Source organism: Pseudopodoces humilis, chromosome 4, assembly GCF_049639895.1.
Source record: "Pseudopodoces humilis isolate 2021_Gansu_Grassland_sample_001 chromosome 4, ASM4963989v1, whole genome shotgun sequence".
Lineage (NCBI taxonomy): Eukaryota > Metazoa > Chordata > Aves > Passeriformes > Paridae > Pseudopodoces > Pseudopodoces humilis.
In genome coordinates, this window is record NC_142203.1 from 28,740,538 (window position 1) to 28,757,643 (window position 17,106).

A 17,106-nucleotide genomic window follows, 5' to 3' on the forward strand; every position below is an offset into this window, starting at 1 on the left:
TACATGGAAACAATTACAAAAATCCTGCCTTTAAACACACCCCAAACTGAATGTTACCATTTCAGAAGTGTGTGTATAATTGTGAATATACATGCACACGTGTTTATGTGTAACCTTGTGCATCTGAGTACTGCTTGTTGTATTTTTAATGTATTAAATGTAACATACAAGTTCAATACAATCCTCATGTCTCCACCAGTAAGTTCTTCAGTGTGCATGAACTTCTGACTTCCACAATCCAGTGGAACTCTATGTTTCCACTCAGCCTTGTATGTTTAACTGCCCACAAGTCTTTGCAGGACTAGATCACTTCCTAGTGACAAACCTAAGAATAGATTTTATTACTCAAAAGAAGTCAGATTTTTACAAAGGTTTCTGAAGATAAAGTCCCTACATGAAGATTTTTGAACAAATCTACTCTAACCCAAATGTTATATTTTTTATATTACTGTAAAGGAATATAAAGATATATTTTACCTTTATTGTATATTATCAGTGTTAATAGTGACAGTGTTCATCACTGTTTTCAGGTGAGACTATAGCATAATTGCCATATGCATGAAATTGATGGGGAATTATTTATTCACACTGGAGGTACTTTCATTAGGACCATATGCATAGATTGCTTTTTAAATTAATTGGAAACTGCAAACAACTATGACCCATTTCTATTTGCTGATTAACTAAATTTTCTAATTTATAAAAACAGAGTTTACTTTTTGTTGTGACTTACTTTTTTCCGAGTGACATATGACTTTGGTCACTGTCATTAACTCATACTTCAAGTGCTTCAGATTGTCCCAAATTTATCAGATAGTAATGAAATATAGCTATATATTGAAAGAAATATATACTATTATACTACTGTTATACAACTATATGACTTAAAACATGATATATTTACATATGTTTAAATATAGTTTGGTTTTATGTTTATTTATATTTCCCATGTGTTATATATATTATATTATTTTTTAAGTCTACAAGCACCCAAAACCAACTTCCTTAGACAGAAATGCCTTTGTGAACAAAACTGTTCACAAATAGAGTAACAGAAAGTCTCTGGTGTAAAATAACTCTTACATTGTTTAGTGAAATTGGAAAAATATTTTTTTCAATCATTCACAAATTATAAGTGAGCAGAAATTCTCCATGAAAAGATGAAGAGAGCAAGTACCCCAGACAGGGAATCAGAAAAAAAACCCAAAATAACCAAATAAACAAAAAACAGAAAAAAAAATTAAAACAAAACAAAATAAACAGACAGAAAAAAAGACAAACAGAAAAGATAACAAAAAGAGCAAAATGCTATGAATATCTGGTCAACAACATTGAATAAAGCAGAAATAGAAAACCCAGTTCTGCTGCATGAACTCACTACAATAAAGTGTTAGTCTACCTTGAAGCAATGACAGCCTGCCATACAACATGTTTCACTTCCACAGTACAATTTTATGTTTTCTTCTGATGTAGAATCACTTGGCAGAAGGTTGTAGAATGAGTTAGAGAGGCTCTAGAGACCACAGAACAAATGAAAAGGATTTGATGACTCAGTGAAAGCTGTAGCTTTCATGTTAATTTCTGTGACAGTGTGAAGGTTCTTGGCAAGGGCAGAAACTAGGTTTTAAATCATGGCATATTTTAGTGTAAAACCAGATGATTCCCTGTCAGAAGATGAATATGTCCCTCTTATTTTTTTCTTTTCTTTTTTTTTATTTTTCATTACTGCTGTTAGAAAGGAAAGAAATGGACTTGCCAGATGATAATGAGGTCAAACACTCCTCACCTCGTGTTTTCTGACTTGCAAATAAGACATGAACCTGCACTCCTTATCTACCATCCTCACTAATATGGACAGGCTTAATAGTTAAAATTTTTAAATTTAATCTCAGCACACGTGAAAGCAAAATTAATTTATGGGCAGTCTAGTGGTCTGCAAATCATCTCACGTGAAATCATCTTATTAATTTTCATTCTCTGGAAATCATCTCATTCACTGGCTTGCTATCAGAATGATACACTTGTCATTAAAATAAAATGAAAATTCAAACATTTTTAAAATTTTGTAGTAAACACATGTGACAACATTTTTTTTATGAACCTTCTGGAACTCGGAGGTCATTAGTGGTAGAATCATACTCATGCTTTTGCCAGGTGAATACCTAGTTCCACTGGTCTGTAGCTCCAAAACACCTGTAAATGGAGCATTTTAGCAGATAAATGTTATGAACAAGTTTCTTATAAAGCTAGGGGTTGATCTGTTCAAGGAGCATAGTAAGTTGTATCCAGGACAAAGGAAGTCACAGATCCTGGCTAAGGAGGGGTAGATTTATAGAAGTTTGCAGTCATCCTAGAAATAGTATCACTTTATGTCACCTGACTGCTGCATGCAGAAATGCATTGCATCTTGCACAGTTTGACAAAAGGAGGGTTTTTTGTAGGTGCTGCTTACTTCACAGTTTTAATTTCACAAAAATAAATAATGCTTCAACTTTAATTCAGCCTGTATTCAGTGTCAAGTTTTATGTTGAAAATCGAAGTGTCCTATGATTGCTTATTAGATTTTAATCATTTACACATATACTCAGACTGCAGATTGTGCAAATACATTATTCAGGAGAAAATAGCTTATTTCTATTTCATTTCAAAGACTTGGTTGTTTCCTCTTTCTCTTTCAGTTCACATTAGTTTGTTATGATATTCATTAGCACATTCCTAAAACTTAGGAGCTGAATGAACTATTAGTCAAGAGGTGTAACAGAAAATTAAAATGTGCATACACTAAAATGGAGGCTCTGCTACCAATAGGTTGGTTACCATCTAAATTGAGTGAGATTCTAGCTAGATATATGTTCAGTTTCTTGTAAGAAGGAAGTGAGGACAAAAAAGGGGGTGAAAAAGTGAGCCTCTTGTCCTTATAGGCTAGGCTGTCAGAACTGTTACAATCCCTGGAAGACATTGAGGTTGACACTTATAGAAAAATTACTTCCCAAGAACAAACCATTCGTAGTTGATCATGACCCTTATTTTGGTTGCTATTTTTGGGACATACCTTCGAACTAGTTGTAGGCCAGTTCCAGTATGGCAAATAAAGCAGAAAAGTAAAAGCCTTACATTGATCTGGACATGGTAGTAATCACTCACTTTTTGTAAGATTTCAACCTCCTCACATAAGGATCTTTAAAGGGTCATATTTAACAAATAAATTCCTGATACCAATTATTAAATTTCTTTTTCCCTCTGTTTATGTGTTCTTCCTCCAGCCTCAATTACAGCATGCTATGTTTAAGGTATGCAGGGTTCAACAGCACTCTGAAAGAGCAATGTAACATGCCTGTTTGAAGTATAACTCATTCTACAATGTGAAGTCTCTTAATGTGTTGGTAGTACAGACTCCTTCCAAAGGAGTCTCTCCTATCATGTAGGAGAGAAGGGGCAGAATTGGGAACGAGAGTGTTTGTATTTGTCAACAGCTTGGGCCCACTTAGGGAATGCTAGCTGCCATTACAGTGCACACCTCTCCCTTTTCTTCCCTCTCCTTTCTCCTCCAAACTCTTTGTGATGTGAACCAGGCAGGTTCTAGAAGAGTCTACACTAACATTTAAAATTGTTTAAGCAACTTAAGGTAAACATCCTTAATGATTTATCATTACCAACTATAATTAGTTCTAAAGCTGCGAGCAAGTGGCTTGCATGCTGAATACTCACACTCAGAGTTACTCCTAATTTATAAGTAATATTTAGAGTCTGCAGAAAGAATAGTGTGAATATGACTGGAAGAGAAGAATCCAGCACATTGGGTTCACATGTGAAGCTCCCCAGCATGAAAATCTGTAGTAGGGAATCACTGTTTCCCCATAATACTTGAACCAAAAGAAAAGGGAAAAATCATATCTCTTGCCTTGTATAACTTCACTTATATTTCTTTTGTCAAATCTATAAATCCAACTAGATGTAAACCAATTACCCTCTGAAAGTCTTATTTTATTGTGAATTACTCAGTTTGGAGAAGGGGTGTGAGACGGGCAGAACTTAAAAATTAAGTTTTTAATGATCATATTTCTGGATATCTATGACCAGTAACTGCATAAACAAAATCCTTCACAGTCCCTTTTTCCTGCCTGATGGAATAATTTTGCTTTTTTCTAAAACACGTTTTCCATACTTGCACTGAAATGCTGGGGTTTTTCCTAGAGACTGAATTCTGTTCTTCAACATTTATTTAAACACTATGGTTCTAATGTTGTTTCATTTTTTTTTTCCTAAATAAAAAATCAAAATATTCGAAAATTATTTTTTTCAGACTTTGCTGTTTTAATTTGCAAGAATTTAAATTAAAAACTAAAAATGGCAAACAGATATAAGCCCTAATTTTAGACTGATAATGGCATAATATATATTATTTACTGGAAACTATGATCATTAAAAACTAAAAATGGCAAACAGATATAAGCCCTAATTTTAGACTGATAATGGCATAATATTTATTATTTACTGGAAACTATGATCAATAAAAACAGATTTCATTTGATATTTTCTACCCTTGGAAAATAGAGGTAGATTGCACTGAGGAGCACAAATAACCTTTCACAACCATCCTTCATCTTTTTGCCAGAGTTGATCAAAGCAGCTTTCTACAGAAACCTTTTATCATTCTCTACAGTCCTGTGAGTCTGAAATGGCAGCCTCTGTACTGCTTTGACCTGCCACTTGTTTCTGTGCTGGACATGACTGTGGTATTGTGATGTGATAACATGCTACGTTGTGCCTGGTTACAAAACCTACCCAAAAACAGGGGGAAGGGGTCAAGGTGGAAAACAGTCCTATTAGGCTTGAGAGTTCATTATGATTTGCTTCAAAACACGTAAAAACATAGATAATTTCTGTGACATTCTACCACAAAAACGTAGCTAAACTGACAGCATAATCACACATTTGCTGATGCAAGGGGATGAACACATATACACCCAAGCATCAGAATGTCCATAACAATGATGGTTAATTCAGACTATAAACATCTAATCACAAAGGTTAATAGAAAGGCTGTGAATACAACTTGACAAAGGGCCAATTTAAATCATGAGAAAATTTCAACATATTCTTGTTGAAAAGCTGGTAGAAATAAATACTTTTAAGAGGAAGAATGTGCTCAGGTGTTTTCTCCTCTGAAAATTGTCACAGAGAAAATTTTCAAGAAGTATTATAATAATGATTTTGCATTACACCATATTCCTGAAGAATATTCTCACAAATAAAACTATACTGGGTGTTGAGAGAAAAAAAACCTGAAACCATCTTACAGGTTAAGTATGCTGAATTAGGTACATGTGTGAGGATGGATGGGGAAAGAATGAAAGATCCAACACAGAGTAACAGTAGAGCACGATATATACATTCTGTATTCAGAAAACTGAGTATTCAGTTATTCAGCTAAATAGATGATACTGGTTGCATGCATCGTCACCTATATTTGAGGTCCAGACTTAAAAACTTTGCTTCATTTAAATAATTATTTATAGAATCATATCATAGAACAGTAAAATGATTCTTAGAATGGTTAGAAGGGAGCACGAAAGATCATCTGGTGCAGCCTTTCATGGGAGCAGGATCCTAGATGAAATGTATCTAGCATTCTGGCATGTTCCATCTTGAGAAACTTCAGTGATAGGGACTTTATCACATCCTGTGAGGAGAGTATTCTAGTTAATAACTGCTCTTAATGCAAAAAGTTCTTTCATATGTTAAGCTAAAACCTCTTCCAGTGCAACTTGTACTCATTGCCTTTTGTTTCCTCATGTGACTCCTAAAAAGCCTTCATTCTCTTTGCAGCAGCCCTCTAAGTATTGGAACGCTGTGATGTAACCAGCATATTGTGGACTCCAACCATTCTTTGTTGAAAGACTAAACCCGACATTAATCCACTTTAAATGTCTTATGTACATGGAGTACAATTGCTCCTGTCAATAAATGCATTGCTCTTTATTTCTTTTTATTTAAGATTTTTGTTATGGTACCTTTTAAAGAAATATCAGAACTCAAATAACAATACTAAATTAATAATTTTTAAAAAGTGAAGCATGAGAATTGAATCAATTAAAAAACATTTTGAAAGCCAGCTATTAGAAAGTGTATTAAAAGTATTTAGTCATTGAGGAATTGCTGTCACCAAAATATATATAAACATTGATGTAGGTTTTATTTAGCCATCAAACCAAGGGTTACACTACAAATAATACTCTATCTTTTTGAACATGCAGATTCTAGTAAATCAGTATATGTTGATAGGGATGTTTTAGAAAAGTTGACATGGGAGAAAAATTTAGCATAAAATAAGAGAAAGCCTGTTTTCTTAGATCTAGTACAGGGAGAGTATTTTCTTTTTATCTTTAAATCTCTAAATATCAAATAACTAATCTTTAACAGCATCTAACATGACATCCAACTTTTAGAAATCTCTAATCTTTTCTAAATGTCACCTTGATTTCTGAAATTTACTGCGTTTTCTGGAATGAAAATATAGGAATTATTACTGCAAGTTAGAGGGCTCAAATATTCTCATAACTCTGGTGCCCTCTTTGATGGTGGATTACCAAGTGAAAGATTTTATTTTCAAAATGTAGGTAGTAAAGCAAAAATCTGAGAATTTACAGTCATATTTTAATCATTTTTGGTATCTGAAAGAACCCTGAACTTCGGATATTTTTGTGGGATAATTGAAAAAAAAGACATATCACAGCAGCATTTCAGAGCTGCTTTCTTCTTTCTTACTTATGTATTTATGTATAATGTGTAAGCAAGAGTGTTTACCATATAGTTTGATCACTTCTACCTTTGAAAAATAAATGAAAATTAATGGCTGCTCTTTGCATAAACTTTCAAGACATGAAATCTCAAGGTCCTTTTATCTATCAAAATACTATGGCATACACAAATACTGTATCATTAGCATATGCCATTTAAAATGAAAATACCACTAAATAGTTTCCTAATGTCTTGTGACAGATATAATCCTAGGAAAAGCTTTAAAACCTGGTTTACAAACATTTCTGCTGGCACATTGTCAGTTCTTAAAAGAAATTTTATGACACATTAATATGTCAGGATGACTGTATATCGGATTGAAACATAACGATCTCCTACAATGCTTTTCATGGTTAGGCAGATCTGCAAATCTGGATTGTAAGTGACAATTCAGTTTGTATGGCTGTGTCTCAGTAGATATTCTTGTGTCTCAAATGCTGATATTATACTAATATAGCAGCATGTCAAGGTCAAGACAACAAAGCATGTGTACATCTAGTTATTTTGAAAACAAGGCAGCATACTAATTTCAAAGACTGATGTGTTTTAGGTTTTGTGAACACAAAGCTGTTGCAGAGCACAAGAAGGGAGTTTCTCTGATATCACCAGGGCCACTTAGGAGGATTAAAACCCTTTCAGAATATCAGCTGTGAAACAACAAAGAAACAAAAATAACTAAATAACATTTTCTTTCAGGGAGTGACAATGGTTATTACTACTCCTACTAGTACTACTAATAGTACAACTACTAATACTACTACTGCTGCTGCTGCTGCTGCTGCTGCTATTATTGCTACTACTTCTACTGCTGTTATTGCTATTGTAGACAATGCATATGATGTGTTTGTAAAGATTTTATTTTCTGTTTTTTTTATATCCATGAGTATTTATTAGACTCAGTCCAAATTTTCCCTGAAACTGTGCCTTTCCACAGCGGAGTTGTTCCTTCTTGACACAGCAGAAAAAGCTGTGCACAGGTGGCCTGTGGGGCAGAAAAGGGTGGATAAACAGACAGGAAAAGGTAAGAAACTACTCAAACAGGAAAAAGGACTGAATTAATTCCCATTTTTCTGACTCTTTTGCTTCCTGGAAAGCATAGTATAACTATGTAATACTGAAGGGCTAGTCGTGGTAAGGACATTACTCAAATGTTACTGTCACTGGGATAACTTCACTTCTACCTTGTCCACACATGACTTTGGGAAAATCTGCAGAGCAAATTACTCAAACATGGAGCTGGAAGCTGCAGCTTTTTGGTTTAAACGAAAATACTTTAACTGTGAACCTGAGTCCTGCCTTCACTATCATAAATTCCAAGAATAAATGGCAGGGTACTATGATGAAAGAAGAAAATAAGAAATGAAAAGAGTGGATGAAAGGAGATGGTAAACTATATTGTTGGAAACCAGCTAAGTTCAAGTAGAAAGCTGAAACAGTAGTAGAGAGCAGTAAAAAAGTGATGAACCATTAGACTGAAGAAAGCCTTTTAAGTATCAATGGACTTTGAATTTGGATCTTTACCTGTTCTTGGGGAAAAAGGACTTTAAGTAGAATTCTCTAACTCTTCCAGTTTTATCTGCTTGGAGGAGAAGTACAGGCTGGCATGCACGGCTGAGCAGGGGTCAAAATGGTGTGATTCTTCCCATCCTGGAAAAGGTGGAAAGTTAGACACCTGCATACCCCAAGGTCAAAGATGGTTGCACAATTGTTATTTTCATGGCCAGGTTTTAAGATGTCAAAATAGATTTCATTGACAATGAGTGAGCATATTTGTTAGAGATTACAATGTTTATATTCTGTTGCCTTCATGTTTACATTTTTGTTAACATCACAGTAAGTTTGTTTTGTTCCTTTATCCTTCACAACCCACCAAATGCACTGTTTTGAATGGCACTAAATAACACATTTCATGATTATTGATTTTCCATTCTAAGTGTATCTAGCAATAAGGAAGATATGTTTCAATGGGGAAAAAATGATGTACGAGTTGTGTTTTCCTCCTTAAGAAATAACAGAAACATTGAAACATTGAGATACAACATAAGATACAAAATATCTTTCATTTTAGGTTCTGAGTCAATTACCTGGTCTGCTTGAAAAGGTTAATTTTCAGTTTCTCTAGCATGCATCTGTATAAGACAAATGCATAAGCACATGCAGAAAAAATTTGTTCCCATTTACACTTTAATTTTGTGTAAGCTGAATGAACAAGCTTTGCTTTTAGGATTTCAATTCAATGTTTTCAATATGCCCTATTCTCCTAGAATGAAGAAATTCACAGATGAGGTCTGCCACACATTTACTGATGATTACATATTTTCTGGTACAGATAGATTGAAGATACCTGGCAAACCTTTCTAGCTGTGTGTTGATTATACTTCAACTACCTTCATCAACAATTAAACTTTTGTGCTGTGACTACAGATTGATTTTAATCACTCTAATCAAACTCTATCATACACTAATAGTTCATCGTGATTGCACCGTATATTTACAACATGAGATTTTCAATTTATGTAATTTCCAGCTCTGTCTTAATTGATAAAATTAATTAAATTAATTGTGGATTAAGTTACCTTAGCTCAATTGATGACATAGAGATTTACTGTGTTTTTTTTAATAAGAAAGTCATTATCATTCATTAGATAAGCTTCATGATTGCTTTGTGGTGAGACATTGATAAATGAGGGCATATCACAGGTTTTCAGAGCATAAACAAAATAAAGCATTTAGGGGATACCTAACTACTTTTAAGATGTAGTGCATGATCAGAACACATTTTTTTCACATTCTTTTTAAGACTTGAACTAGTATGAGATAGTACCATAGTGATATTTCTTTAATACCCCTTCATTTTTATATTATTTGAGATATGATTGTCCATATTAAGTGTTGATTTTATTATTACATTTGCAAAGCTAGTGATGCCATTTATTAAGGGAATAGACCCACCCACCTGAGAGCTTAACTATTTTGTTTTTTCCTTAAGGGAATATTATTATTTACTGCAATATACAGGCAACAACTGACAGAATGAGGGGACACAGTCTCAAGCTGTGCCAGGGTGGGATATTAGGAAAAAGCTTTTTACAGGAAAGGTGATAAAGTATTGGAATGGTCTGCCTGGGGAGGTGATGGAGTCACCATCTCTGTATGTGTTTAGAAAAAGACTGGTTGTGGCACTCAGTGCCATGGTTTAGTTGAGGTATTAGGGAATGGGTTGGACTCGATGATCTTGAAGGTCTCTCCCAACCTAGTGATTCTGTGATACAGCTTTGGTGAATTCAGAACTAGCATGTTGCATTGCTGTGGAATGAACTCCTTGGTGTTGAAGTAACACTGAATATCAACTCTGCTATCCAGAATCTGAGCAATAACACGTAAACGGCCTTCCCATTTCCCTGCTGGCTGCTGTGCATGAAATGTCAGAACAGATCAAGAATGATGTCCAAATCACAAATGACTGGAACTAATGCAGTTAGATGAGAGTTTATCATGCGTGAGCAATGGCACAGTGGAACATCTTGGTTTCAACTGAAGCTGAATGCAAAGAGAAGTTAAAATTTGAGTGGTCAGAATTGGATGTGTCTAACGGAAATGTGAGATCAATGTTTCTTGCACACAGAGCAATGAGAAATTGAGCTCTGTGAAGAGATAGGGTTGGGATGGGGAGGTGATTGAATGCAGAGATATTGTGAGGTTTTACAGTGACTGTTTTCAAGAGGGCACACTCATTTTACTTCTGTTTAAACTACACTAAGGTGTCCTCATGGCACCAATATTTTCTGGCTTTCTGTTTTTTTAAATAAGTACACTAATTACTACTCAGATGTAGCAAATGGGCTGTTCTGAGATGTTAAAGATGCATACTGCTTTCAGAATACAGAATACAACAGAAGAGGACATTCTATTCAATTTAGACAAAAATCCATGAGTGGATTTTAGATGATGCAAAGCTGCTGTTTAAGAGTGCCCGGGTATGAAACTTTGCAATACTTCCATTTGTAAATCTGATGAGGGGAAATCCATATTTAATCCTGATGATGTTAGTCATTATTTGGACTCACTTGGACTTTGAGGGAATGAAGATAAAAGTATGGGACTCTATACACAGAGATTGTTACCAGTAAGAATTTGGTGGGTATTTTCAGCTTCCACAACTTTATGAACTAAGGGTTCAAAAATTATTCTACTTTGATTTGCCTGCTTCTCCAAACAATTAAAGTCTCCTGATAACTGCTGAGCGTCTCCATTTAATTTTTGTTCTCAGGGTGAAAAATATTCATTTGATTTCCAAAATAAAAATGCACAGAATGCTGACAGATAGGTGCATAACCAAATTGCATGCATGTGCATGTCAGAATATTGGTAGTGGTCTCTTCTTAACTGTGTGAACCTCAGTATGGTTTAATGTACCTTTCATTTTTTGAAGATATGTGCTTTGATTTTTCAGGTTACTTATATTTTTAGCCACTTTGTGGTTTTCCTTAGTAAACACTTCTACAAATCATCTCCTGGAGCAGAACAAACTACATGTGATGTATGCTGCAAAGCCCGGTTTTAATCATTTGTCAAGGAGCCCATGGAAGCCCTGTAGCAGAACTGCCACCAGTAATTGCTCAGCTGCATCAGTTGAAACGTCGTTTTTTACTTCTTGTTTCTCCCACCAGACTGAAGCAGCGTTTGGCACATTCATTCATAAACTCTGGGTAATTCAACAAGTTGACCTGAAGCATATAGGCAATATCCTCCTGGATTCAGCAATTCTGATATATTTTTAAGTCAGGGCAGCCTGGATACACTAAAGGGCCCCATTCATTGCTGGACTGTGTGTTTAAAGACTGCATGATAATCTGCACGAGCAAGATATACAGTTCTGCTTTTCAGCTTCCAAATCCTTAATTTTCAGAGTCTGAGTGCTTTGATTTGTAACCTTAATTATTAAGTTTGAACATAAAAAATAATAATTGAGCTTATGAAGAAGTGAACCGGGAGCACCTTATGTTGCTGTTTTGATAAAGATGTGCCTGAAATCTAAAATTTCTCATGACTTGTCATCAAAAATCCAGCAAACCACTGGGAAAGTGCTAAGTATAAGTGTTTTGTTGGCATTAAAAATGCTGCTATATGCATTTGTTGTTTATAGATATAAAAATTAATTTTTCCAAAAGTAATGAAACCATTCCATAATCTTAGTTTAAATATTTATAAGGGCGAATATGCATGATTTCCAATTAACTTCCCTGGGTTACAACTTTTACAGGAAAATGCTAATTGCAGCAATATCCACAGCAGATTCATATGCATATAACATTTCATTTTCCAAGTGAAATTTTTCAGTACTGTGTATTTGTTGCATATATATATTTTTACCAAATGATGTTGTAAATGTTCCAGTGTATGAGGAATTATGTTCATATATATTCAGAAATGTATAGTGCATACTGAGCAAGAATATCTTGAACAGCAGGAAAAATTATTAGAATCATTAGTGAGGAATGTAAAAGATATTTGTACTGCTTCCTAGACATGAGTAGTTGTATTTAGATTAAATAAGTGATGAGCTGTAGATGCAAAACATAAGTATAGTTTACTCCATTTCCCAATGCGGAAGAATTTTTCTCTTTAAGATGAGGGAAGAATTACTGGATATGCTGGGATAAGTCTGGTTATTTCTGTTCATGACTATTTCAGCTGATAAAAGAACACATATAAAAATAAGTGTTAAATTATGTTTTATCAAAACCTTCAGAAGTTCAATCTCAGAGACAAACACAGATGTTTCTACCTCCTAAAAATCTCACCACACCAATGAGGAGGAGCTCCATTAATATGGATTCTTGTATTGGTTCCTCCATATTCATTCTATTAAACATCTATTTAAATGACTTTGAAACATAGGAAACCCTATTAGAGGACTAAATAAACAAATTATATTTTTTACAGTGGTTGCTTTCACTTTCTCACAAGCTCAGATTGGAAGTATACTAATTAGACTGAAATATAATACAAAAGTAGATCTAGTCTGGCAAATTGATATGTTATTTGAATATATAAAAAATGGAGATCCATATGTTGGAATAGTACGTTTTATTCATTTTTGAACATATCCTGTAGAACAGCAGATATTCAGTACCACATTTCTCTCCCCTGAAATCAGAGGAATGGGATATAAGTAGATAGAAATATATACCAGACCTGGTTAGAAGTGACCTCAAATAATCATCTAGTCCAATTTTTCATGGGAAATTGAGCTTGAATCGCATTATCTATCTATCTATCTATCTATCTATCTATCTATCTATCTATCTATCTATCTATCTATCTATCCATCTATCTATCTATCTCTGCCCCATCACATCTTGAAAGCATCCATCAATGGAGATTTTATTGTGTCCCTTGGGGAGGATGTTCCACTGAATGATTGATCTTGTTGTAAACAAATTTCTTTCTTATGTTGAGATGATACCTCTTTCAGTGCAACTTACACCAAATTCCCCATGTCTTCTCCATCTGGTTCCTTGTGAAGAGAGAACCATCTCTCTCAACCTTGCAGCTTCCCTTTATGCTTTCAGGAGGCTGCTCTTGAATAACTCTCAGCACACACAAGCTACTTTGCCCTCCATGGTTGTTTCCCATGGATTCTTTCACAGCTGGTACCTTAGCATACTGAAGTTCTCTCTTCTAAAACCCAGGGTGTTTGCTCTACTGCTGATTTTCAGCGTGCTCACTAGGATTTTGAAATCCACAATGTTGTGGTTGCTGTATCCAGGGCTACAGCTTGATGTTATGTTGTCAAATTAAATTTGCTCAGTTTGTAACCTTGTCCCTAATCTGCATTTCCAGTGTCTGTACCAGAAAGCAGTTCAATTAATTCCATTAATCTGGTGAACATCTTGTGATTGGAAGAGCTATGTGCTTTTACCAAACAATGTCAAGGTAACTGAGATCAGTCATGAGGACAAGGTTCTGTTGACCCAAGACTTTTTTGAGCAGTTGAAGGAAGATTTTGTTAGCCTTGTCACTCAGATTGAGAGGTCAGTAACAGAAACCAAACAAAAGATTCCCCCATGGTGATAATAATTTTAGTTTTGATACCAAGAATCTTCATTGGAACTCTCTACCTCCACACCTCTACACTACCTCTTTTACATAAAGCATAGCCACAACCTATCATCTTTCCAAAAGATTTCATAGCCATCCATCTTAAACATCCTATCATCTGCCTTTTCTGATCATGTTTCTGTGATTCATATGATGTCTGAAATCTCTGACTGGGCACAGGGCTCCAATTCCTGATGTTTCCCAGACTATATGTGTTGGTTTACCTGCATTTAAGGTGGCTGCACCAAAGCTCTTGCCTTTGGAAAGAGCTGGCAATATTCTTCAATACTCTTATAGTGAAGAATGCACTGATAGCATGGCTTTGTGGTTTGTGGATATACCGGTGTCACAGCTCTGAACCATAACCTCAAGTTTCTTAGTGTCACAATATTGTCACAGAACAGCTGGCCTGGATTGGACAAAGTGAATCTGGCCATAACACACATCCAATTCAGCTAGCCTAGTTCATGCTGAACATGTCCTCAGATAAGGGCAATCCAAGCTGAGAAGTAAGCACAAGACTGGCCAGGACGCTGGACAGGGAGAGAGATCTCAGCCAATGGCTGTCTCGCCCGGGAGATTTGAATTGGGTATTTAAGTGAGCTCCAAATAACAAATGAGGCTGTTTGTCTCATGAGCACCTGGAGCACAAGTTGTGGGATTTCATATCCCCACCCATGACTGTCACATTGCATCTTAGTTTAAAATACGATTCACTCAGCCAATCTGCTAATGAAGGTTTTCATGCTTCTTCTAAATAAGATGATCCCATCTCCATCCAATAGACTCTTCTTCAAAGAACCAAAGACCTGACAACATCAACCACAAAGCCAGGTATTGATCAGCATAATACATCAACTGCACCCTGGTTCTTGACTGGCAAGGAAAGGCACAGAATCACTTGAACATCTGTCCCTTCACTTGGACCTTGAGGGCTCTGAAGTCCTGGTGATTTGTCATAAGTTCTGCTTGCATTTGTGCCCACATGGAAAAGATATAGAGAATAATAGTCTGTACTTTTAACCAGTTGTAGCGGTCTCTGTACAGCAAATTGGATCCTGTCTCCTGGCAAGTTGAAGATTTCCATTAAATATACATCAGGTCTGAAGATGCGTGTCTCCTTGCCTGTCAAAAGTCACCCACCACCCACACTCACCATTTTCTTTTGCAGTTTTAATTGAGCTGAAGGTACAGTTTCTGCTTGTGAATCTTGCCCATTAATCTTGGCAACTATCAAGGTTTCATACATTTTTCTAGCGCATGCATATTAGGAGAGAGTGAAGTGATATCCTATTCACATGAATCACCAAAAAGTCATAGACCCTTCTCCTCTAAGGTGTTTGTTCACTCTAGACCTCATTTGTTACTCCTTGGGAGTCAGTGCCACGGGTCATTACTATTTCTTCCTGTTTTGGATAATTATCTATTTCTGGTCATCTCTCCTTACAGTGTAACCTGATTACTTCCTTCTGCAGCTCTTCCTCCCACTGCTTGAGTGACTTCACCATACAACTCTTTATGCAGGTGGAACTCCCACCTTCTTCTACCCAGTGGGCAACAATGCATTTTTTATGACCCTGCACCTAAACAGCAGCTTTCCTAGTAAATCTATTCAGGTGACACCTCCCCCCATTGCAGGCTAACCTGACTATGTAGCTGGTTCCTGACAGCTGCAGATACCTATATGTTGTCTCTACCACCATGCTTTTAACAAAAAAAGCCCCACAGATTAAGAAGTCCTTTATTCTCTGAAGACCTCAGGCTGCTGGACAGACTTGCACGGTCACAGTTTGCTGAGTCGACTGCTGGGTTTTCAGCCTAGAACAGTGGGTGAAGAGAGCACATGGCAACCCAGTAATTGTCAGAGCACACAGCCCCTTCTGCTCACCTTTCCACGAGAGCTGCCATGGGCACTGCCATGCCACTTCCTTTTTCTGTGCCTGCCCTGTTTGCTGGTGATCCATCTGCGCAGGTTATATGCAGCTTCCCACCGTTTAAACTGGTAATTGGGACACTGCCCATCTGTCAGCTGCCTCTCTTGTGAGACTTTTCAGCTGCCAATTTGTCCCTGCTCACACACAAATTAAGGGAGGTAGGAAGTCAGAAATCCCCTCAGATACTCCCTCTGGACCTCATACGCCTCTCAGCACACAGCAACTGCTGCTGCTGCCAATGCTGCTAACATCTGCTTCTTGCATTAGTTATGTTTCAGTAACAGAATAATGCAAGTGCTCACAAAATTTCTGTAATTTCATTTTTGGAAAGGATTAAAACCAACTACATGTACACTACAACTACATAATGGGAGCATTCATTAATATATGAAGAGACAGGTTGTAGAAAGCCATTTAAGGTTCATATTAATGGAATCGCTGCACATATCTGAGTAATGTGAATTCCCAGGATAATTCCAAGAGTCTGTGGTTAGTGGGAGCAACACAGGCTCTTGTGGAAGATTTTCAGAACTAATCCAGAGATCTCATATTCAAATGCAGCATTTCTTGCCTATGGATTTCCAGCTCATACACAGTCTTTGTGCACTGACACACTACCTTGCTGATCAGTTATCTACTCAAGAAAAAAAAAAAAATCATTGAATGGATTTATGAACTGTCATTATTATCATATTATTATGCCATTTTAAGTCTATATATTTGTCTGAAAAACAGAATAATTAACAAAATAATAAGAATTTTATTTAAAATTTAATTACAAAACTGAAAAAATATCTTCTGATAAAGTTTTCTTATCTTGTTTTTTATAAGTATTTCAGAATGTAAGTTAATTATATGAAAACCCCCCCAAAAATCTCTTATTCAAAGGAAAACAGCAAAATAAAATAAACAAAGAAACAAAACCCCCCCAAAAAATTAAAATTTTTAAGCCAAAACTATGGTACAACTAATAGAAGAAACAATCTGTTTTTTCCTTTTTAACTTGGATTTAGCTCTCTTTCAGACATACTGGGCTTCTCCTAAACCATCAGTACAGTGATCATGTGCTACCAAACCAGCTGTAGAGCTCTAGTTGCCTACTTCATCCCAAGAGTTCATTTGTATGTAGTAAACACCGTGAAAAATGTGACAGTCTAGCCTGGAGGCAAATCCCTATCCTCATCATAGGGAAACCTGAAGCATTCCTTAACCACTGCCAGAATAACTCTTCTTGCTGTATTTCCAAAGTACTAGGAAAGGCTGTCAC